This window comes from Corvus brachyrhynchos, unplaced genomic scaffold, assembly GCF_000691975.1.
Source record: "Corvus brachyrhynchos isolate BGI_N302 unplaced genomic scaffold, ASM69197v1 scaffold595, whole genome shotgun sequence".
In the NCBI taxonomy this organism is placed as follows: domain Eukaryota; kingdom Metazoa; phylum Chordata; class Aves; order Passeriformes; family Corvidae; genus Corvus; species Corvus brachyrhynchos.
The window spans coordinates 2041970-2067886 of NW_008238373.1; the positions used below are offsets into that span (position 1 = coordinate 2041970).

The window sequence follows — 25917 nt, forward strand, 5'->3', positions numbered from 1 at the left end:
GAAAAAAACACAACTGTCCTAGTCATGGATCAGAATGTCTTCAAACATCATTTAACTGTTATCTAAACCAGATTTTAATCACACAGGAAATTAATCTGGAAAGAAAAGTGCGTGTGATAGGCTAATCTAAACACTGGTGTAACTAGTTTAAACTGTGGTTAAATAGAGATATGCTCTTTTGGAAACTGTCTTTTTGCTCCTGGAACAGTTCTGCATGCATAGAAAGATACAGAATCTGGCTTTTCAAATAGCCCTATACATATTAAAAAGAAAAAACAAATCTGCAAGAAAAAGTGTCAGAGGCACATATCTTCATAGTCACGTGAATTAGAACTTTAGGAAAACAGTTTTTAGAGTATTACAGGTATCTCAACCTAACGAAAAAAAAATCTGTCTTCCAGATTTTGCTGGACCCATCTGCTATTTTTAGTTTTTTTTTTGACCCCATCTCACACAGAGAATGCAAGTTAGGATAAGTTACTGTGTATAAGGTTTAAAAAAAGTAAAGCTGGGTCCTAATTTGGAAGTAAGAGAGCAATGATTTTATTAACTATATTTCTCTGTGGCTGACAGAACTGAAAAGATGGAAAATAAGGCAGAAAACCTGGGCCACACAGATTCCTCACAGCAGTACACAGACACAGTGTCTCATTTGAGAGGGTTTTGATTTGTAGTGAACACATGATAATTCATTTAGCATGTCTACATTAATTTGATAAGAGAAAAAAAGTAGGAACAGGAACAGAAAAGTTAAGAAATGCAGCCAGTGTTTTTCTCTAGAGTAACAGGAAGAGCTGTGCTTTAAATGGGCATAACAATACAGTTTTAAAACTTTATCTTCTGCCCATATCTGAAAATTTTTTGAGAAATTGAAGGGTGTGGTCTCAAAACCTTGCCAATTAGGAGGATTTGTCACATTACATATGTGCAATAACTTTTGATCTATGAGGAAAGTCTGAAAATGGCTCACACAGAAAGGCACTTTTTAGATACTGTTTCATTCTCAAGGGATGTGAAGCCAGAATTAGCAGTTTTCTTATGTGAAAGGTGACCTTGCTCCAACAGAAACAGCAAGAATAGAACTGATATACATGTAAAATAGCCCTTGTTTAATTCTTTATTTTTACAAATATTATGTATCTTCTTCATCTCATCAAAGGTTAAAATCTTATGGAAGACAGGCTCCTAATGGCTGACTGAGTGGCAGCATAATTTATAGCATATCAGAGATTTTTCCCAGACATTAAGAAATCTTGAGTAGGGTGGAGGTTTCTGATCCCTGTCCATGTGTGAAAATCAAGCAATTTTCTCCTTCATTCAAAGTTTGTCCCTCCTGAATGCTTATGAGCAGCAAATGACTTCAGTGACAGTTATCTATTTGCTCACCACCTTCCTGAAGCTCTTCCAAAGCTTCCAGTGACAAATTAACTTATCCCCATTCAGACTGGCTAGGAGGTGACAGAGAGGATGACAGAATCTTTGTTTTTGAAGGAAAGCAATTTACTGGGGAAACATCACACAAAATAAAAACAGGAGTTCACTGTTACATGGCATCCACTCTAGCCTACCTGTTACAGCCCTCTGTGCAGGGCTACTCCTAGCAGCAGATACAGGCATCTGCACCTGTGAGTAAGAGAGTGCTGTGCTCGCCGTCAGACAGCGGTGTTCTCAAGTCCTTGCTACCAAGATCCCATCTGAGCTGGCAGTGTCCAACAGTCTATCCATGCTTCCTATCTAGCCACTATCAGAAACTGCAGATTAAAGTCTCCTGTGCTATTTTGAGATTAACAGTATCATATAAATGTTCTGCTTCCTTGGTCTAGTAAGTTGGTGAGAGACGCATATAAGCCCATTCAGTCACTATCAGCTGGAAAAACATGCTTTTCCAAGAGATGTGTTTGCACTTATACAAAGATTGATTTGCCTTGGGATTTTTCTGATGAAAAATAGATAGTGGACTATCCCGACCACCCCACTTTTTATACTTCTGCACAGAGGTGAGAAACCAAATAATGCACAGCTTTTCCCAGTGCAATACTGTTGCTGCTGCTTCTCAGCTCCCTGTAAATGGGGCAGAAAAATCCTGGGTTCATGTCCCTCCCACTGGCACAAAGTTCAGAAATCATGTGCTTCTCCTCTCTGACCCAATCCTCACTTACAACTGAGTTTAATATTCTGGGTCAGGAAACTGTCAAAAATACATAGTTGCACTCAAAAAAAAAAAATCTTGTTGAAAATTTAAGTTCCTTTAGACACTTTCAGAGTGAAAAACTAAATAGAATTTTAAAACAAAAAAAAAAGATGAAAAAAATTTCATATCTCTGATTATGTTAAATTTTAAAAGTAAGTTTTTGATTACAAAAATAAAAAATTAAAATATGTGCTATTACATTGAACCATACATTTCAAGAAAAAAGATGTTTTCATTCATGTTAGGTTTATACAATATTACTATATTTGAAAAAAAAATACTGCTTTTATATCTAAAACTTTGAATACAAAGTCCAACCTTTTTAAGTCAGTAAGTAATAACAGACCAAGAACACTTGCCTGCTTTTCTGTATTTCCATTATAATTTGCTTATTCAAGCCTCATTAAATGGAACAACAGAATTCCACAGTTTTTAAACTTCTAGTTATGAGAGCAAAGGTAAAAAAAAACAAACCCAAGTACATGTATACATATATAGGTAAAGAAAGGAATCCCTTTTGATTAATTTTCAGAGAACTTTCTACATCTGATATATAAAAAAGATATTTGCCTACATTTTGGGATCTTTATACCATAAACTGAACTAGAAAATCAAAGACGTATTACTTATTTATGCGAAAAGTGTCCTAAATGAAAAAGGACTGAGAAAGAAGAAAACAACCAAGAATAGTTTGTGTTTTTCTCAAATACCTGATTCCTGATCCTCTAGTTCCCTGCACTGAAATAATGGAAACTCCTAGCTACGTCATGGAGATACATTCAGTTCGTATAAAATTCTTTAAAGCAATGATTTAGAGGGATTTTTAGCCAGAGAAAGTAGCTTTGACATCTAATCACTAAGGTAGAAAAATCTGGACTCCCTGGAAGCAGGGGCTCAAATTCTGGCTGGCTCATCTCATCCTTTCATCTTTCAAAGGTAGATTAAATTCCATGTAGCTTAGCATATAGGGGTCCTCCACAGGACTTTAAAAAGATGAAGTCCTATCTCCTCTAAGTGTTGTTAAATATAATATCTTTTCTCTTTCTTTTTTCCCCCTTAGAAATAAATCCTAGAACTTGAAATCATTTTTCTAAATACATTTCTCTTTTACAGATGGCTCCCTGCCTTCTTGTCTTGAGGGTCTGAAGCTTTATTTCCTTGATTCTTTATTTTAGTGTAACAAACCCTCTTCTATAGAATTGTTCTATGCCACAGGCAGCACTAGTGGAATCAGGGCCCAAAGGAATACAAGCATTTCTTCCCAGTTCAAGATGTGCTCTTTTAATTTCTTTTAATTGCAAAAAGCTAATCAGACACACTGAAAACACTGAAATAAAATTTAAAACTCTCTTTAAAGAGAGGAAGAAACCTCAGCAAATATCCCAATAACTATTGACTGTCTCCTACAAATCCCATGGGGTACTGAGAAACAATCTGAGGAAATTAATGACAGTGGCTACTACAGTTTGAGCTGAAATTTTTAGAGCTAAAACTGTTGATACATATATAAGCATCAGTGATTGTACGTGTGTGCACTAGGGACCTAATTTAAGCATTTAATGACAACTAATGCATTACACAACCTTATATATTTTGGTAGATACTTGGTACAGTTTGTCCGAAAGGCTTCTTCAGAAATTACAAAGGACCGAAAAATTCCTAACAGAACCCGTGATAATGCAAAATATCTTGACAAGAGAGAAAGTGGGATCTGTGGATTCACAGTCCTTAGGTTTTTGATTTCCAAATTAAACAAAAAGATTAATAAGAAAATTAATTTGTCTGTACTTTAAGTCTTTCTTAATGCTGACTGGGGTTTAGGCATATAATCCAAAGAGTCCCCAAAAAGAAAGATGCCTAAAGAAAATGGATAATAATGATTGGACAATCTTGGCTGCTCTTTGGGGAAAAAGGAATCCTAGGAGTGGATGCATGGGAGGAGAGTAGAAATGCAGTTCATCAAAGAGGCACTGGGTTGCACAAATAAGACCAGAAACTTAAGAGTCTATATCCTCTCCCCAAGAAGCCGCAGGCAATACTTTGGTATACAATGCAACCTATTTTCTGTTGAGAGAGAAATAAAATATAGTATATTACAGCCAATCTTGGTGTAACCACATGAAAAAAAGAAGACTGACATGAAACACCTGTTGTTTCTTTCCTCAGGGTCCTTTCAGTACATGTAACTCTTATTAACCATGCAACGTCTGCTAATATTTCAGAAGGGAAGAAGATACACTTTTAAAATTATTCAGAGCAACACAGCCTGAAGATCTGGATCAGTACTTTTGAAGACACACATTATTACAAATGTCACCAACAAATTTTGTGTCAAAACATTGCTTCTCAAGCTTTGTTTTACAAGTTGCTCGAGCTGGTAAATGCCAGCCAAAGAGCAGCCCCAGTACATGTTTGTCAGCCCTCTCAAGCCTCCAGCTGTTCAAATCCCTTTGCACAATCCCACCAGGGCTGCAGGAACCTTAGATTAAGCGCCAGTGCCTGAAGTGCACCTTAAAATCAGGAACAAGGCTGAGAAGTTCTCCCTTGCAGGCTGTGTTGCCTGCAGCTCTGTAACCCAGAGATTGCATAGGGAGTGGTCCACAATTAACACAGAAGACTCTGAGACCCTGGTCTTCAGAAAAATGATGTAGAAGTCACAGAGCAGTGGAAAAATCCCAGAACCACAGAAGTGTTAGGGCTGGAAGGGACCTTCGGAGATCATCTAGTCCCATACCACTGCCGTGGCAGGGTCATCCAGAGGGGGTTACACAGGAATGCATCCAGGTTGCTGTTCAATGTCTCCACAGAGGGAGAATCCACGACTTCCCTGGGAGGTCGAGTGCTCTGCCACCCTCAGCGTAAAAAAGCTCTGAGGCAAATGCTAAAAAGTGAGCACAAAGAAAAACTGAAACAAATCTTGAAAATGCTTTGACAGACTGCCATTTATAAATAGAAGCAGAGGGCATTTGGGTTACCAAGTCCGAGTTCTTGTTACCTTGCTGCAGAAAGCCCTGCTCTCCAGTGAACAAATTCTCTCTTGATCTTTCCCAAGTGCTGCAAAACCTTGTCTTGGGCATAGTCTAGGCCACTGTGTGACATTGCAAATTTGTTGTGCTGTTCTTGAAAATACTTTTAACTTCACTTTAGGTGAATCAAATAAGATAAGCACCAAAGCAACAACAACAATTCTTTCAATTAATTAAATTAATCATTTAATTGATTAATTCTGAGAAAGGTTTCAGATTGATGAATCATCACGAATCAACTTTTTTACACCTAGAATGCAATCATTCCTAAGTTCTGCTCCTTAGTGTCAGTCTGTCAACATGGTCAACCTGTCAATATAAATTAATGTAAGGCATGGAATATCCACAACTAAAAAAAATGTAGAGGCACTCTGTTAATTTCTTCTTTTCTATCAATCACTAGGGTAAGTTTTACAAAGCCCTCCAACAAAGTAGTTACAGTGAATGTGAGTCTAAGTCTTCTCTCATGCACAGTGTACCAGCGCATGTCTAAGTCAGCACTTGCTTAATTTGTTCTCAAACAATGAGCTTCAGTCATAGTTACCTACTCAAAACCCTCACTAAACAGGTATTTTAAAACATTTTGAACATTGAGGAATCTTTTTTGGGGTTTTTTTTGTTTGTTTTGTTTTCGGTTTTTTGTTTGTTTGTTTGGTTTTTTTTGTTTGGTTTTTTCCTATGCAAACAATTTTATTAATTTAGATTTAAATCAATACAGGAATAGATGTTGAGAGTCACTATACCTTAGGGTATGATCATTTCTGCAAGAGGGTCCCAACGAAATTCAGGCATTTCTTCAGAAGATATGCACTGGCATGAAAGCATAAGCTTTGTAATTCCCCCAGCACCAGGCAAATCAGCAGTGACCATCTGGCTAGAGCCAACTGTGAACCTCCCAACACAAGTGATGCACTGTGCCCAAGAACAGAGTATAAATCTCAGTTTTATAATGACGTCTACAATGGAAAAAAGCTTGAAAAACCCCAGGGAAACAGTACAGATGCAGCTTCTTTGTCTGGACCTTTTCCTTTCTTCCTGCATTCTGTGCTTCAAAGCAACATTGATTACTAACTGCAGCTGGACTGACACCTCCAATATGATATCTGCTAATATTTATATTTTGATAGCAGCCACCAACACATCACACGCAATGCATTCCCTACAAAACTTGTAGGATGAATAAGAAAACAACAGAGAGATGGTAGCAGCTATGCAAAATGTAGTACATTTTACATTACATCTTTACACATTTAGGTAACTTAACGCACCCTGAAGTATATCTGACTTTAATACTGCAATATTTCATTTTCAGTTGCTCACCACAGTGTTCAAAATGATAAAAAAAAGAGTACGATTTGAGGGGATATTTAAAGACAGTGCTGTAAAATCATGAGACACAATATGACAGGCACAGGTATGAGATGAGAGCAGTCATTCAGAAAAATGTAACTATAAAAACAGGCCAGGCAAGTGTTCTCCTAGGTACAGGAGACTGATATATTTTGTTATAAAAATTGTAATAAATTATATACATATTTATATAAATATTTTGTTATAAAAGTTTTGGATATTTTGGAATTAAAATATTTTCCTTTCCACATTAACTGTCCATTTGAAAGTTGACTTTAAATTACAGTGAAACAACAGATCCAGTGGACTTGCAACTTTGTTCGCCTATGACTCATATTCTGAATAAAGCATGTCAATCTACTGCCTTGCTGTCATTCAGAGTATGGCTGGGTGGCTGGGTGGCAGTGCATATGAAGACAGAGTGCATGATTAAGTGCACAACTAGTCAAGTGGACAAATTTGCAAATTCAAAACAAACCCTCACTTCAAAGTTCCTCATTAAAGGCATTCCTTTTACCTCACTGCTTCGGCTATGCACTCTATGACAACAATAAAAACATTTCAGTGAAATCCTAAGGTTATATCACTGTGATAACGACTGTAAATTCCTCCCTAAGTCCTTGCACATGAAGGTTTACAAGGAGAACTTGACACAGATCAAGGAGAACCTTGTGCAGCATGGGTCTGGAGAGGAGCAGGCAATGCAAGGGGAACACAGCTGCAATGAGAGCTGGGAAAAGGGACAAAGGGACTGCTGCCTTCCCACCCCATGTTTCCAGTGTTTGCTGTCAACCTAAATTTCTCCAAGGACTCTTGTTTCTTTGTTATCAGCCCTTAAAGTAGGACATGAGCCATCTTAGCCTGCCAAGTTTATTGGAGATTCAAACATACATCTACCTACAGAAATATGGACCCCATTGCACAAAAGTCTCTGACTTTTAATAAGGAACTAGCTTTTTATTCTGCCTACCACAAACCATCCCAACCAGAGAGCTGAACTAAATATGTGGTGATATATGCATCTTAAATGCATCTTAAACTTATTAAAATAATAAAAATATACATTTATTAAAATATAAAATATAAAATATAAAATTATTATCTATTAACCTTAAAGTTGGTCAAAATGGATAGGAGACAAGAAAGGGAAAAAAATAATTATGGTGAAGTTTAACTGCCTAATGAAAATTATTTTTTAATATCTTTCATAGAATCATAGAATAAAAGTGTTGGAAGGGACCGTTGCTGAGAGTCTCATCCAATCTGGTCTTGACTACTTCTAGGGATGTGGCATGCACATCTTCACTGGGCAATATGCTCCAGTGTTTCACTACCCTCATTGTAAAAAAGATTCTTCCTTCTATGTAGTCTGAACCTCCCCACTTTCAGTTTAAAACCATTAACCCTTGTCCTATCACAAGGCCCTGATAAAAAGTCTATCCCCATCTTTCTTGTAGGTCCCTTATAAGTCATGAAAGGCTGCAATAATGTCTCCCTGGAGTTTTCTCCAGGAACAAACCAAACTCTCTCAGCCTTTCCACACAGTAAAGGTGCTACAGCCCTCTGATTATTTTCAGGTTCATGTCTTCCCTGTACTGAGGTCTGCAGAGCTGGACACACCACTCCAGGTGGGGTCTCACCAGAGTGGAGGAGAAGAGCAAAATCCCCTCCCTTGCCCTGCTGGCCACGCTGCTTTGGATGCAGCCCAGGATATGGTTGGCTCTCTAGGATGCAAGAGGGCCACATCCAGCTTTTCATCCACCAGTATGCCCAATTTTGGAGAAAGTTAAAAACAATACAGAAAAACTCCTACTTGCCACAGTACAGTAATGTTGGTATTTCATTAGAGTTCACTGCCTCTATTGTTTAACCACCTGGCAACCATTTACAGTAGGAACAAAAGCTAGTTTTGAAATGCAAACAAATAATATTGGAGGGAAAAAATCCTGTAAAGCAGAAAGGAAAAACTAATATTTCCTTAGTGTATACAATGAAACTATAACCTTATTTAAATGTTAATGAAAAAGCTTAGAAATTTTACTGAAGATTTTTTTTCTTTAGATTTTTGTGACTAAGTTTCTTTACTTTTTTCATAAAACTTCAAGGTTCTGCATCAATAGAAAACATGTCTAAGCTTTGACATCTTGCACTACTTTTTTCCCTCAAGGTTTACCTAGTCTACTTGGAACTCTCAGGTCAACAAAGTCTTTATTCAATCCAGCATTAGTTTTGATTACGATTGCTTTTTGAAAGCACTTAAAAAAAAAAAGCAAACATTTTATAAATTAGGGAAAAATATGTGCATGGCCTCTTTCTTTTTAATACATTTCAACAGTGTTAATATCTAGCTGCAAACAATTATTTCCCATGTAAAAATAGTTTTAATAACTTGAAATTAAGTTATATGAAACAAAAAGCACATTTTAGACTTAAATACGGATTAATTTGAAGTTAATGGCTGTTTTAAAGTTGACTCTAAAGTGGAAATAAGTGTTGTGTATAGGATTGGCCTGCTTTTATTATACAACCTATTTCAGCTCCTGTAAGCTTATATGTGCTTAGACTATCTCTACAGAAACCCATATTGCAAAGCTGTCAATATTAGAGGAGCTCAGCAGTACAGATTTACTGCCCTCCTTGCTCTTAGGAATGATAGCTTGATTAAGTTCAGCCTGTAAAGTCTTGTCACGGGGTGAAAAAGGAAGGTAGAATAAATCACTCTTACAATTAGATAGTCCACTAAGGTTTTTCAATAGTTTCCTAGTCATCCTCTCCTAGAAGACATATTATCTTCATATCATATCAGGCTCCCTTGCCTCTAAGTTATCTTTACAGAGTAGGGAGACTAATGGATTCTGTTGCTTGTGATGAGGTCCCTGCTCAACAGTTACCCCTGCAAGCACCCTGGAAAGAGCAAGCAGCATATTTTGGATGAGCAGATTCTAAAATATTCCTACAGAAGAAAGCTTCACCCCCCACCATTGTTTTGATACAGAACTTCAGGCTGAGTTGAGAGACTCGGTTCGAGTACGAGTTTGACAAAGTTGAACATGCGTGACACAGCGATGGTGATCTTCTGTCACAGCCTGATGCTCAGAGCGTTAGTCACTCGTAATAAAGCACTGAGAAAGGAAGGAAGGAAGGCAGGCAAATAGAACTGTAGTGATCTACTGAACACAAGGGCTTGGAACACAAGATGGGAAAGAATTACTCCTGTTGCAATGAAAACACTTTTAATTATATATATTCCATGAAAAATAAACTATTAGAGCGAGAATAAAATACTTCCAATTAATGGAAGTAATGTAATGTTCAAACTTAAATGAAGTATTTTTCTCTTGAGGGTTTTGTTGTACTATTTTATTTAGCTTAATGTAATTTAAATTATAAACAGAATGGTTTTGTAAGCCCCCAGAGAAATGAACTTTATTTATAATGTATTTCCTTTGAAGTGATTATGGAAATCATGCTCTTCCTGAAGTCTGTATTTCACATACCACCTACAGCTGCAAACTAGTCAGTCCTCACAAGTTAAACATGATCTGTCTGGTAAAGTGCACTACAAGAAAACCTGAGATTTTTTTAAATGCCAGAGGAAATAAAAATTTGTAATTCTGCAAACTAATATTCTTCCTTTCAAAAAAAGTTATTGAAAGATCTTTGTCGATAAACATTATGTTTTTTCAGAGGGAATGGAACTCAGCCATAATCACTTCACTTGAGTTTTTAATGCACATAATGAAAAAATAATTGTTTATACTATACCCTAGAGAGAGTTTCAGCTGGGAAAATTTATATTCTGTATAAATATTTCCATCTTTAATTTAAATCAAAAATCCTTAAAAATTTAATTCAAGTATAAACAGCAGATTTTCTTTCAGGAGGCAAATTACAAATGCCTAATTTGTATCACCTTTTTTCTTCCAAGTAATTAAAATTATCTATTTACAAATAAATAAGCAGCTATGAATGAATAAGTGGAACCGCAATCTATGTGCTCTCCTCACCATCAATAGCTACTGTATCGGGTTGGTTAAATAACTAGAGACAAAGAGGAAATAGTTTCTAGAAAATTAATTTTGGCCATTAATCATCTTTATAAAGCATAATAGTACCTTACCCTCATGGATAACCATTAGCTTAACATGCCAGCACAGACATACAAGAGTCTAAGCTGTGATGTTTCTGCTGAAATAACGTCACACCATGTCACTTCAAAGGGAACAGGCAAGTAAGCACTGTAATACTTGGCTGACTCTGCAACTGCTTACAGCATGATCTCATGGCAGCCACAATCACAGATTACATATGCTTTGAAATGACCCTTCCTTTTGTTAAACCTGCTTTTCTGCTCTAACCTACTACCAAAGCCAATAAATAAATATAGAAATAAATTAAAATACAAGTTTTTATTAGTCTTGGATTAAGAGCTTGAATAATTTTTCAAGGGATAATATATAGGAGCAAATGTTTCTTTGTAACTATAAAACTCTGGCATTACATTTCTGATTGAGTTGGTAGATTTTATCAACATCACAAAGTTTCAGGTAGACATTTCAATCCATTAAAATATTTACATCAAATTTATGACTATATGAACAAATATGAATTAATTTTTACAAATTGGTTTTTTTAAAAATAATCTTTCTCCATATACTACTGTACAAACCTTTTAAGAAAAGACATTACCTCTGGCCCTTCTTAGATAAGACATTATGCAGTTCACCCTTGAAAGTGACACCAATTATGTTAGAAATTGCACTTGATTTTAGAGATTCAAGATGTACCACAACCTTTGGAAACATCTATACTTTGCTAAAAGCTACTCAAGCACAAGTATTCCTTGCATTACATGACAAATGCACATCATAGTGACCATTATCCTTGCATTTGAGGTGAGATTTTAAGATTCTGGCAGCCCAGTCTAGCTAATGTACCTGTGCTAAGCAAGATAATGCTGTTCCTCTTGATGAATATAACACGTTCACAACAACTGACAAATTTTGTTTAGTGTTCTGCACATTTGCGGGTAATAAAGAACATTTTTTATTATTTCTTTAGAGATATAATCCCTTAAGAGGTAGCATGACAGTGTAGTGTAAATCTAAAGTAAACCATTGATTTATTTGCATGAATGGCTTTGTTGCCATTAATTTATTATCAAGAAAAAAACCTAAACAACAGATATTAATCTCTGGCTTTTCTGAAAATGGATTATATGGATTGGTGCTTTAACCCTTCATTTTTTGCTTACTGTTTCCCCATGGTCACATCGGAGTCTAAGTGACAAATATTGCGTGTCTATACAGGTCGAGAGATGTGGACACTAACAAAATGTACAGAAGTTAAGTATATAAATTTAGGTATTTTCTTTATTATTTTCCTTTCACACTAAAACTGAGCGCAGTTCCAGTTCTTTTCGGGTATCCTGAAATTCAACATCAATTATAAAATTTTCTGCAAAGGAATAGTTGTGCCACAAAAAAGACATTCTCCCATTCAGCTCAGACTCGGTACCCTCTCCAGCATAATAAATGTCTTTTGGGATTGCTTTCCTACCCATCCATTAGGGACCGAGGCTGGAGAGCTGGCCAGAGTAACGACACGTACTCCGATACAATTTGAGCATCGTTCTCCCTTTATTGTTTACCTACACAAGCTCATATCTACTTTGCAAAGATTCACGCCCAGTCCCTCTAGACAGCCTCTAATCAGCGGGGGAGATGACCAGTGTATTGCTTTGCCAAGGACTTTCAGGGCTGTCTGCAGCCAGGTATTATCCTGGCTTACCTGCAGCCAGATGCTTTCCAGGCTTGCCTGCAGCCAGGGGCCTGTTCAGGGGATTTTCCTCAGCAACCCTGGGTTGTCCAGTCTTTCCAGGGGTATCATACGCCCTTGTTCCACAAGGAATCCCTCTACACCCATCAGTTACAACTGGGAAAGACTTTGGATACTCACAACAGAAATGAATCTCTTCTCCATTCTGGAGATGGCAACCCATTTATGAATTATGATAACTTAAATTTAATTTTAACCACCAAACCATAAAAAATATGTTTTCAGTATTTATTAATAGAAAAACTGCCATCTTAGGGGAAGAAAAAAAAAAAAGAAAATAACATAAGAATCCCAAACCACAACCTTTCACTTTTTGCAAAATATATGAAAACCATCTAATCAAATCTGGAATATAGTCAACACAACATGAAAGTCAGCTCTGTGTGTAATAGCGTGTAATATACCTTGTCATAATTTCAGGATACAAAAGCAGGGATAAGCATTGTTCCAGGATTCATCTGAGACACCTGCTGTTAAAACTGAAGCCATAAAAAATTCAGCCAGTACACTCTGAAAATGCTTTACTGAGATGACTTACTTAGAAACCTTCTCCAGACAGAACTGAATGACTGAAATCTCAAGATGCTCCAGAAACAATCACAATAAACTGTCAGTATCACAGTCCCAAAAGAGAATGTGAGGAGAGCTGTTTGTTATGTGCAGAGACTGTGCCAGCATGTGTAAATACAGGCCATGTAAACCACTGCTACACATCCAAGTTTACAGTTCATTTCCACAAAATTAGAAATGCAAACCAAGGTGGAGCTTTTACAGTGTTAGGAATATAAAAGAAACACCAATTATAATGTAGACATAAACTCTGCAGCTTACCTATTCATGTGAATTATTTTAAGTGCCACTGCAACTGAGACATAAAACAGCATAGCATACAAGGGAGAAAGCAGTCAAGAGACAATAAATGCTGGCAATTTAATCAGAACAATTTAGTCCTTTGCCTAGGTCTGCTAGCTCAGAGGGAGGTGACTTGTTGAAATTAAATGCAGCTAGCATATCAAAACAAAAAGGAAAAATACACTTTTCAAGAAACTGAATCAAAATTGTTGGATTCACACCTCTTTCATAGCAAAACTGAATTATTCTGCAGATAGGGAAATCCTGGAGATAGAATATTGGCTACATTTTATATTTTGTCTGAAACTTGAAGATTTGTGCAGAAGCTCAAGATGATCAACACAAATAGCGTGAAGGCATCTTTCTTCTGAATACTAATACCATGATACTCCTCTACTCTTCTTATAGACAACCACAGAGGTTCATGCATGTAAACCTGTTCAGCCTATCTCTTTCCTGGCTAGCTGTTATTCTGCTAGCTGTGTGGCTGTAACAACAAGAAGCTCAAGGTTTACTAGCAGCTTCAGAATTTATTCAATTTCTCTGCTGGGTTTTGTGCCTATGCTGAAAATTTCACCGCTGCAGCTGCTACTAAAGTTAGCTCAGGTACTCCTACAGGAATGATGGGCATCACACTGTTGCCAGCTCCCACAACTACTTAAAATAGATGTGGCAAGAAGACCATGCACATTGTAACACATGACAGTCTACTTTTGTGCTTCTATTGACAAGAAAGGGCCTTAATGATATTGTAGTCCAATAATTCCAAAAGATCCTGACTCCACAAAGTGAGCGCTGTTGCCAAAAATCAGCTGTTTCCCAGTATGTTGAATACTGTCAAAGATATGGTGTGGATATATACAGGGTTTTTTGAATTTTACCTACATGGTCCAGTGAGGATCATCAGAGCAGCTAGTTGGATCAGACACTGTAATTCTGTGAACTCCTCTTTTGGAAACAAAACTGGTACTGTGTCAGCATGTAGGCTGTGAACAAAACAAAAGATGGAACATTTATTAAAATAGATTATAGAAACATGGGGAAAACACAGACATAAAAGCCAAAAGGCCTCATTTGGAGCAAGACAAGACAAAAGCTTTAAATACTTTTTATTGCCAAATAATACTGGTTTTTCTTTTTCTTTTTTTTTTTAATCTGAGAGACCTAGGTGAAAATAGAACAACTCAAGCATGTATTTATCACACAGAGATCTGGAGCAGTGGTAATAACATGGTACTGACAAGCCTTTGGGCTGCTCACACCTACCTCCTACTGTGTATTTTCAGATTTTTTTCAAACCTGGTGACCAAACTGTATTGAAGATAACAGTTTCTCCAATATAGTACAAGCAGTCATAGAATCATAGAATATGAGGTTGGACCTTTCCTGGCAAAATCACGGTCTTGACAAGATAGCCCAGCAAACTGTCCAGCCAAATCTTAAAAGTGTTCAGTGTTGGGGGATCTACCATTTCCTGGGGAGATTATTATTATAAATCTGCAGCCGAATCAGCAGGCAAACTTGTGTAGTTTGTCAGTCACAAGTCTGGAAATGGGCACCTCCAGCAGAGAGGGAGAAGGGATGCTGAGCCCATTCAAACCAAGGAGCAGGTTGACACAAAGGCAGAATTAAGAACTGGGGTTTCCTTTTCTTCCAAATTATGCAATCTTTCAAGCTAACCAAATTAAAAAGTTGGTCTGGAATATTATTTTTCATGTAAAAAGTGTAACAGAGGAAGCAAAAATATTAATAGTTAAAACCTAAACAAAACACTTTCCTCTTGTGTTGTAAATTTCTGAAGTCAGAAGTGTAGGAGAAAGATTAACAACTGACCACCATGCTCCATTTCATTACAAATAATTAGGGCCAAATAGAACCATGTGCCATTATTATTCCACTTATTGCATGCCATTGCAGCCTAAGGCTTCCAGACCCCTTTGAATAACTTAAAATACAGAAGAGTGAATCTGAATCAAGATATTTCACAGGTTTTCAGTGTCTCATACTGTACCAGAACGCCAAGGGATTTTACTCCCAGGTAAGGAGTAAAAGGAGGCAACAGACCAGAGAGGGAATATATTTGCTATGCTGCATGTTCAGTTTCTCAGGAAAAAAAGCCCAAAACAACACCAAAACCCAAGAGCAAAAACAAGGCTGAGGTTATTAACAAAGCTGAGACTATATCCCAGTTAATTTTCAGGAGGGAAGAAAATACACATTGACTACCCACGTACATTGCTGCATGCCAGCCCAGCACTTGTAACACACTTCTGATATCCTTTTAACCATGAAGGTCTCTCCCTCCTCTGGTAAAACACTCTCCTGGATGACACCTGTTCCCTTCACTAACCCTGCACAGTCAAGAAATGCAATGAGTCAGAGTGGAAGCCAATATGAACAGCCCCTTAAACCAAATAAACACAGGAGAGGCCATATTTGAATGAATGGACAGAAAGGAAGCAAATCAGATTAAATATGGCCAGAATTTGTATTATTTGTCTTGCAAGCAGTGCGAAGCAATTCCTAGCTGGAGATGTCAGTGTGGCACACCTTTTCAAGAACAGGCTTTGAGACTGACCTTCTCAGGCCAGGATCTATGTTTGATGAGAGACTGTCACACCAAACTCACCTCCTGAAACATTTCTTTCGCTAGGCGTTTCTCAGCCTGGCCATTACACTGCTATAACGCTGTGTTCCCACCACTGCTCCCAGACTGACAATGCACGGGAAGAGCAAAACAAGGAAGCGCGTCTGCAGCAAGGGTCATGTGCCAAAGAAGGCAAAACTCTCAGAAAGAGGCAAAGAGCAGCCAGGGAGATCATGTGCATCAGAACTCCCTCCCACCTGGAAAGGGTTTTCACTCTGTAAAGTGACACAGAAGCTCTGTAAGGATCTCATGGAGCCTTTGGTGGTAAAGCTCGATCTTTTGGCTCAGGAAGGAGGGTTCCAGACTTTTCAAGACAGCAACTCTGATTTTAGTACTTCATTCCAGCGATGCAGCAGTGAATCTACACACTAATAATTCATTCACGTAGAGAAACTACAATTTGCACAGTATGTACCAATTTTTGTTTGATTGAGGTCCCTAGAGGTCCTTAGTGGAATGCTTACATAGTGTCAACAACATGAAACAACAATGTGAATTACACTTAAAAAAAACTTGAAAGTTTAAAAATTAATTGACCCTTTTTTTATTCAGAAAGTATAAAGGCTGAAAAATATTTCTCATTTACATTATCAATGCAGAAAAGTAATTTAAAAAACTCTGCTACATGATCAAAGTCAGTTTTAAATAACTTTCAAACTTTAAGCCTGCAAAACAACTGAAAATAGAAGCCTTTTTTAGTTAGTAAAGCCTCCTTTTAGCTGAGGAATTGAAGTTTCTGGCAATTAAAACTGGAATTTTAATAATTGTCCTCTTATCGAGTTATTATGCTTTTAGTTAGCAAAAAACTGATTTATTATTAAATTAGCTTTTCAAGCTATTCTCAATTAAAAAAAAAAAAAATTCTTCCCTGCAATTTTCTACTTTACTTTAGTTTTATACCATTACTACCAAGAATCCAGCTTTACCCTCCTAATAATGCAGGTTGTGACTCAGAGCTTTGGAATTCATTGCCTTAATTTACAATAAACTAAGTCTCCTCAAATAAGCTTGTGCTGTTTGTATATTCAGCTACAAAGCTAATAAACTCAACTCTTTATGAATAATAACCAAAGGCAGTTGACAATTCAGCTTATGCAGAACATCAAGCTCCAGTTGAACAACGCTGTCAACAAACCCCCAAACCCCATTCCAGCTACCAGCATGAACCCTGGACCTTAAATAAGCCATCATCAGCCACCTCTAACCTCCTTTGCCATGTCTGCCCTAGAAAATTTAATTTGAGGGGTGCTTCTAGGCATTGGCACTCAATCTCTGCCACAAAACTGTGAGAGTGGTCCTAGCAGGATTTTCACTTGGGTGTGGTTTGGGAGGTAACACAGCCAAGGAATTTGAGTTAGGCCCTGCACACAGAGATACGCTATGAAGAAGAGAGGACTGGAATTTATGGCACCACAAATACAGCTGTGATTTCAATACCTTCCAAAAAAAAGTTGTGGTCTGGATAGGCAGGCACTCGATATTCCAGGTACAGAACTGAAAATCACATTTTATGACTTGCATGATTCCTTTCCTATATTCATGAGAATATTTAAAACAAGAAGAGACCCTGGGTGCTGCCTTTAGATTTTTATTTATTTTTGATAAAATCTCACTTGAGACTAGAGTGTCAGAAAGACCTTTAAAGAAGAGAACTACTTTTGTGGAAAGCAAAACTATGGATACAGTAATTTCTATCCTGTTTACTTGAGAAGACAAATTTGCATGCATTGGCTCTGCACTGAGAAAATTAGTTCCTGTGTTTCACCAAGTAGGTTCCTCTCTATGAAAAATAAAATTCACGGAGTGTTAAAACTTTATACATAATAAGGTATTTCAGTGAGTGTGCATCAAGAGAGATAAAGGTGATCTCAGTAAAACTTTATACATAATAAGGTATTTCACATTGAGTGTGCATCAAGAGAGATAAAGGTGATCTCATGTGTTGGGATCTTTTACATGAATTATGTGCAATTTCTGCCTTGCTGTCAGGACAAAAAAGGTCTCAAAAATTTGACTTAGTTAAATATTTTTATTTTCTTGTTGAAATAATCTATTAAAAATCAACACTCCTACACATCACATTTATCAACCTCAAAAAAGCCTAAAGAGGTACCTAAATAGATAAAAGGCATCTTAATAGTTGAATGAACATAAATAATAATGAATATGATCCTGATAAAAAAAAAATCAGAAAAAAGGGCAAGTTCTATTTCCAATGGCCTTTAAAGGGCAGAAAATACTTTGATCCTTAAGCTTCAGACATAAAAAAGACTGTAAGCTGGAAGAAGCGTCTCTGCCTTGCACTTCTTTCAGTGGATCTCATTAGAAAGACATTAGGATCATTCTGGACCAAGACAATATAAAAGATGGATGGTAAGAGATTGCAACTGCAATGTTTGTACACTTGAAAAGTGCCTCCCCACTGATATGACAGAAAAATGTGCAAAATGTAGATCAAAACAGAATTTCTTTACTGGGACAAATATATTATCACTCAAGTTCATTCAACTTGCTCTACTTTTGTTTATTCAGGATGACTAAAACCAATCATTTTATGCTCCTTTCATTCAGTTTTACAGAGGTAAAAACTAACGATTAATATCCTGAATTAAGAGAATGTTCCTGGTGAAGACATGTCAATTCATAGTACTGTCTTAGCCAACTCTGTTTCAGCTGCTGGAGAACTAGAAGCCTTCATTTTGTTTTGAAGTTCTGAGGAGCATGGTAAAACAAAATCCAAACATTTCAGATATGATTTTAGTTTGGTAGTCTCATAGCTCAAAAATTGTTCAGTCACATTTGTTTCACTCTAGAATAGGGACTTCAGTGTTTTATTGACAAAGCTGAGTGCCTATCATGGAAATACTCAGGACTGCTCAGCATAAAGGTGTTCAACTCAGTTCAGTTCATATACAAAGCGTCTCAGAAGTGCACTACAGTGTCTGAATAATCAGTAGAACAAGCAGCTAGGAAAAAAGGAAAACATCAGGAAAAGAACACTAGAAGTGTACTTCAACCTAATTGCTCTATTACTTATGTTTTCTACACATCTGGCATATAACCACAAAAGCTTTTTAAAATTTGCAAAGTGATTAGACTCTCTCTTAGATTGTTATTCCCTCAGGTGCTTACTGATACCTCACTACTAGTGTCTCTGACAAAGATTATTATTTTACACTGAAATTTTTTAAATGTCAGGCATAATTTTATATGACACTAAAAGATAATAATGGTTAAACAGACCAAAACAGGAAGCTCACTATTTGGTATACAGTTATCAGCATTAATGACTTAGGAAGCAGTCCCACTTAACTTTTGATATCTTTGCAGTTACAGGCATCTACCCCTGAGCTGTACAGGCTTCAGAGTCAACACAAGAAAAGCTACCACACCAAAGAACCACTCAACAGAGCTGATGTGTTTTAGTTGCTGGCCCTAGGATGAGATGAAGTAAGCTTTATGAGTGTCCTATGTTCACCATCCATTACACAGCACATCTAAATCTGTTTTGATTAATGCCTTCCTGAGTGTTCATTTCTCATGATCACATATTGGCATCCTTAATAACTGTTTTTTAAAATCCCTTCCATCCACTGTTTAGTCTATAAATACTCTGATCCATCTAGCCACTTAGAGTGAGATTAGGCTCCACTATATGCATGGGAGAAAAAAACATACCCCTTCTCATGGAAGACAGCCTTATCTGAAAAAGATGTCCTGAGCAAACATACCGCTCCATTTCTTTCACACAGTTTCACTTTAACAGTTACCCAAAAGTTTCAATGTATTAATGACCCTCGTATTGATAGCCTTTTCTCCACCCATCTCTGCAACTAATAAGCCCCCCTACAGTGTTTTTTACTGTAACTGATTAGTCTAAACAGAAAAAAAAAGTCTCATGAAACATTAGACTTTTCAGCATTTGAGGAAATATTTGGGTGTGACTTATGTACACAAGATACATGTCTGGTGTGTTAAATCTGAGAAAGTGGGAAAGCCTAAGTAAAATTTTGAATTATCATGAGGCAGCTGAATGTGCAGTGAGTAATATGCTGCTTTATCAGTTGGAAGCAGATGGACTTTCCTGAAAAGGGATTGTAAGTCTTTTAATGGAAATGTGCAGCTTGTTAACCGGGATACCCAGGTAGGAAATGTCCTATAACTTGGCCTTTCCTAACTACGCCTGCCAGGCAGTAAAGGAAAATCCAAGTAATCATTAATTTCTTTTTAAACTCCATTTTGTAGCAAGGATACACAAAACTTCTTTATTTTGTATCCTTGATACAAACTACTACCCAACAAATGTCTTACTGAAACATCTGATGAGAATTATGGCATTAATGATGGTTATAAGCACAGAGAAGAAATAAGCTGTTGGCAAGAGGTGCAATAATCTCCAACACCCACCTACTAAATCCACTCTTATACATCCACAGTGCAGCCAACAGCCTGGCATGGGGTCACCTGCCCACCTCCAGCCTCAACTGCAGCTCTTGTGGAGCAGGTGCCTTCCCCTCCCTGGGGGCAGGACCCTGGGATACTGTGACAGAGGTGTCCCCGCCATCTGGGGATGTCCCCCCCATCCTGGGGCTATTCCCAGGCACCCAGAGGGTCCCTGAGAAGGTAAGGAAGATATTCCTGCATGCCCCAGGGACAGCAGCAAACATTGCAGCACTGACACATCTGGCCGTGTGAATGCCACTTGAAACACGGAAATAAAATCAGCTAAGAAGCCTTGGATTTACCTCTGCTCTGGGCTTCCCAGTCCATGCTGCAGGACTTTCTGTGAAGAGAGGCAGAGGATGCCCCATGCCAGGTGCAATCTGTTCCAGCTGGCTGCAAGGGTACGGATGAATTCTGCAGCTGCACTGGCAGTGCTCTGTGGGATGCATGGCCCATGGAGAGCCCAGGCAGGTTCATCCTGAAGGCAGCCTGTGGATGCCTCAGGCTGGAACAGGGAGCAGCATGAGAAAGAAGGAGAGGCAGAGAGGAGCCTGACCACAACCCCTGTCCCTGTCCCCCTGCGCCTGGAGGAGCAAAAACCAAGAAAAAGGCTCAATGTGGGAAAGCAGTCCTGACCCGCTATGGGAGAACATTTTAAGTATGCTTTGGGACTGTAACATGCCTTTGCTCATGTCTGAAAACCTGTTAAACTCTTAAGATCACTTGCAGAATGGTTCTCTGTGCAGCTGATGTTAAAGATCTGTTATTAATTGTGTATTGAATTAGTATATAGAACTTCAGTACTGGAAAAAGCAGCTCAGCCATTTCTTTATCAGTATCTTGAATTTTTCTTTGGTTTGTTTGTTTATACAAAATAAAAACCTGAACAGCTTTTGCCTGGTGGGGAGAAGGGATGAGGAAGAAAAAAAAAAGAAAGGAATGACATGTGGAAAGATAAAAGCCCTGACATGAGACTCTTGTGTCATGCCACATTCTGTCATTAAATTCAAAACTTAATCAACAAATCAGATCCCCAAAATTACAAAGTATACTGTATCATCCCAATGCACTACTAAAACTAGACAGCACAGGGAAAATAAGCCAGTGGCTTTGCTACCACGCTTTAACTCCTCTGCTCAGATAATACAGGTTTGGCTTTGCTCAGGATTTATTTAATTCTGAGTATTAGGAAAAGCTTGGGACTGATTACTACCAAGGGCAGTAGTAATCAACATCTGTTGTTGATATATGTTTACTCAGATGAGTTAATATGAGTAAAACACTGTAAATGACTCCAGAAGTATATAAACTCGGTGATACATGAGATTAAGCTCTAATGGGATATATCTATGAAAGCAGTAGGATGACCTATACCCTAACCAGGGGACAGAGGATCAGTGCAGACCAGAAGGTTTGTGTGCTGTACGTAGGCTTTGACGTCCACAAGTGGTATCATAAGAGCAGGCACTTCTGACTGATTCACTGTAATCACTCCTGCCAGGCAGCACTGCTGTGCTATTCTGTGATTTCACAGGCATTATAGCAATGGAAGCGCTGTCACCTAGACAAAATGTAAAAGTACACCTTTCTCTTGAGAACTGATGGCAACCCCAGCCACATTTTCTAGCTGGAATAAACATGGTTTTTGCCCATGCATGTTTCAGTCTGCATTTCAATTTAATCAAAGAGATAGTGTTGTTTCTATACATTCACAGAAGAAGTGACATTCCCTAAAGCATAATGACTCTGTTTTTCCTGTATATACAGTTTTCCCAGTGATGCTTTGGAAGGCAAAGAAAATGATGGGCTTCTTCTGATAGATGATATAACTGGAGGTGACTTAGATTTTTAAATATTCCAGAAAAATTAGATGCCTTAGAAACTGGGGAGAGGACTCATACCTGTTTTCTTTCCTGTTACAGGTGGAGGTGGAAATATACTGGAAAACCATTTTCGTCATCAAGGAAAGCTTAACTGTACCAGAGCAATCCCAAAGTGATGTGAACCAATGCTACCTACCAGCAATACTAAAATCAGGTACTTGGCTAGATTCTGTAAAAACTAAACTAAACTATCTTTAAGCCAACAGCTGAATCTGAAGGTAAGAAGAAAATCTGGTTAGATTGGCAGGGACTGCTGTGTTTGGCTTTATTATTGTCTTTCCCTGGACTATGAGAAGCAGTGTTTTTCCTACAAATATGTTTTATTTAACATATTTTCCATTTCTACAGGCACTTAAGCCATTGGCAATAACCTTCATTTCTTATACTCTTTTTCTGAAGTATCCTGTAATTGTGCTTTTGACCTTTTAAGTTACATATTCAGTGGCCACCAGGAACATACCAGTAAAATGCTTTATGAACCTTCTGAACTAGAAATTTACTAATAATTGCAATGTTGGGGAACAAGCCTTAAAAACACAGGTACTTCCATTCCTATGGTACACAATCATATTAGCTTTACATTTCTGCCAAAGTAATGCAATTCAAGACTTAATAAAAATATTAAATTGCTTAATTAATTTAGAGGCATTAAAGAACACCAGGATGTATTGAGACAATTAAGATCTTTAGCAGCATTATTTTATGATATTTTCTGCCTCTGGAAGGCAACATAATATTAACACACCATCAGCCCAAGCAAGGGCTCTCACTGGGATAAGATTTTAAATTACTTAATAAAGACTTTACAGACAAAAATTCTGCGATCATCTTCATGAGGTTCTTAAGTCAAGTAAGGTCCTGATTTATTACAAGCTAACAACGTAATTACAGAAGTTATGCGTCTTGCTGACATTACAGAAAATGAGACAGAAATCTCAGCTATTTTTCTAAATGCAGCAAAAGGAAAAATTATCAAAGAGGAGTGAAAACCCTCAAGGCTGAGCCCAGTCTTACATTAGTATAAAAAAATACCAATGCAGAATAACCAACAGAACTCATTGTGCCTTGTTTTTTCTTGCCAAAAATGTGTTAGTATGGGTAACTTTCGAATTAACTGCATTCAGGAGGAATAATACCACTCCAATGATACAAAAATGATAACTGCATCAATTCTAAAAAACACTCCATTTTTTTCCATCAGCAATATCCCTATGGCTTAATTTCCCAGAGATATAAGAAATGCCCTGAAGAGGGCTGTTGATACCATGTAACTTAACTATTTATTTTATTCTGATTTGAATCATTCTTTGCTGGAGCTTCTCCCCAGGATCATAGGAAAAAAGCCCACTGGCTAATTTAGATTAAATATCCAACACCTAGACAGGTAACTTTAGGCAAGCTGGATTCTGCCCAAAACTAAGTCAAGAGTCTGAGTAAAAATCTATCCCTTTCCTTCTTATACAGCAGTGATACACTCAAGGTCTGAAGATTTTTCAAGCCAGAAAATATCACCCTCTTCCCAGCCATCTGAAAATGGTCTGAAATCCATTGATTGCTAACTAAACTTCTAAGTCACCAAAGTAACTAAACTCACTCATTAATTCCTGTATTTCTACCTGATTTGTCTAGCTGCTGTTTAATTAGCAGCATTTATGAACAAAAATCTAAGCATTAAGAATGTGCAATGAGGAAATGAGTCTGATGTATATAACTATGTAACAGGTAACGTTAGATAGAGAGAAAATCATGCCACCAATCTTTGTAAACATATGTCAGTAGAGAAATCAGTTTGCTTCAGGAGTCATGGCTAAACGTTGGTTTTCACAAGAACTCTACCAAGAATAGCATGTTGTTGAACTGAGCTCTGAAACAGGGAGGAGAGCAAGGTGCTGCTCTGCATGTCTGTTCCAAATATAATGCATCCCTTAGCCATCCTTTTCCACAGGAAAGAGACTGTCCTTGCACTGACTGGATTATTCTGAGAACACGAAGCTACAATATCACCCTTTAGGCACCACTCATGCCACCTTTCTTTCAGCACAGGTTCTCTGACCTGCAGATATCTTCCTCTGTAAACCTTGGTAAAGCATAGTTTAGCTTCAACAGGCATTAAGATAGTACTTCATGCCCTCCTATTTTTTTAAAACAGTGCTGCCAGCCAAGCAAATATATTGGTTACAGACAGGAACAGCAGCTGCTTCAACTCTGAATGTTATCATATTCCTTTTTTTTTAAGAAGAAAAAAAAATTTCTTTATATCCTTTTTTACAGTCCAGGAATAAGGTCGTAATCTTGTTCTACATTAAATCAATGAAAGAAATCCAGTGTCAACGCCCATGAAGCAAAAACAAGCAAGCATTCCTAATTGCTCAATATTGGTACTGCTCTGGAAGACTGCTTGGCAAAGCACTGCTGAAAACAGCTTCTGGTGTCATTTATTCCTTTAAGTAGTACAGTTTTCTTATGGGGAGCTAATTTAATGGCAATACCAGTTCAAATCACAGGGTGGTTCTTTAACAGCTAGTAATTTTCAAGGACAGTCTTTATTACCTTGCAGCAAATAAATAAATTCCATCTACAAAACTTTTTTTCCCTACCATATAATATCAAACAAGTCAACCTTTCAAGGTCCTGCTATTTGTATAGCTACACAGTATGAAAATAGCTCTTTCTCAGCCCAGCAAATGAAAGGAACAACTGGGAATATTTTAATAAGACTGTAAATTCAAAAAGCAGTATGAAATTATAAAAATTGTGTTGATGCCTCAAACACTGTTGTATATGCATTAGATGTAAAATTGCCATATATTTAAAGGCCTAACACTCTGAAAGAGAAGAAAGCAGTGTAAGGAAACCCATGATGGGTAATAGTAAGGGTCCAGTAATGCAAGCTCCCAGGTGGGGTTTATAAGCCTTCAACCTGGTGGTATCATCTTATTTCAGGCAGAGGGAGAGTAGCTGTTGGTTGTGTACTTGCAAAGACAAGTGAGGTGAATTTCAAAGAAAAGTTAGATGAGAAAGAGATTTGCCCTCATGCAGAGAACAGAATTTTATAGTGGACATGACTTTGACAATTACTTTTACTTAAAAGAAGCCTTTTTTACAACGTTCTAGCATTCAAACCACTCAGTAAACTCATGATAGTCTCTCCAGCAAATTGATGTGCAACCAATCTGTGCCTGTTAGGACACGACCTTTTCCCTAGGATTTTATACTTCAGTGAAGAAGGATGCACCTGATTTGGGGGAAGGGGGGAAACTCCACTCTGAGCAAAGTATCTTCCCCAGCTGCTTTCTCGTCATTTTAACAGTGCAACAGTACCTACCAAATGGTAGAGCAGACTTGCTGGGCTTCACTGTAGTTTTCTTCTCACAAGTTTGAGATTATTAAAAACCCCGTAATCCACATAAGATTACAGAAAAAAAGTTCATCATCATATTCCACTGCCTCTGGAGGTAGGTTTTTGCCCATATCCTCACCTCACAGTAATCCCAGTTACTAAACTGCTGCAACCCAAATACTCTACTCAAGCCAAAGCTCATCCCAAAAGGAAGAGACACAAGGAAAGGAGTCTCTCTCTTCCACTTCTAAATGTACTGTGCTCAAATTGAAGAATTAAGGTCACTGTTTCTTAAAAGATTATTTTGATGAAATTTTATAATAAATCTATGCATAGCATTCATACAT

General features: G+C 37.5%; 1 protein-coding gene and 1 long non-coding RNA gene across 2 annotated transcripts in view; one reads left to right on the forward strand and one right to left on the reverse strand.

Moving 5' to 3' along the window:
* The window catches only part of CHRM3 (cholinergic receptor muscarinic 3), a 251517-nt gene that overhangs the window by 108679 nt on the left and 116921 nt on the right, over positions 1 to 25917 (reverse strand). Inside the window, exon 3 of the mRNA XM_008635324.2 lies at positions 14143 to 14243. The gene's annotated coding sequence lies outside the window, so the exon portion shown is untranslated. The remainder of the gene's footprint in view (positions 1 to 14142; positions 14244 to 25917) is intronic.
* LOC108447174 overlaps positions 21848 to 25917 on the forward strand; it is a 14848-nt gene continuing 10778 nt past the window's right edge. The window contains exons 1-3 of the long non-coding RNA XR_001862584.1: positions 21848 to 21919; positions 22115 to 22182; positions 22270 to 22384. This is a non-coding gene — a long non-coding RNA (uncharacterized LOC108447174). The remainder of the gene's footprint in view (positions 21920 to 22114; positions 22183 to 22269; positions 22385 to 25917) is intronic.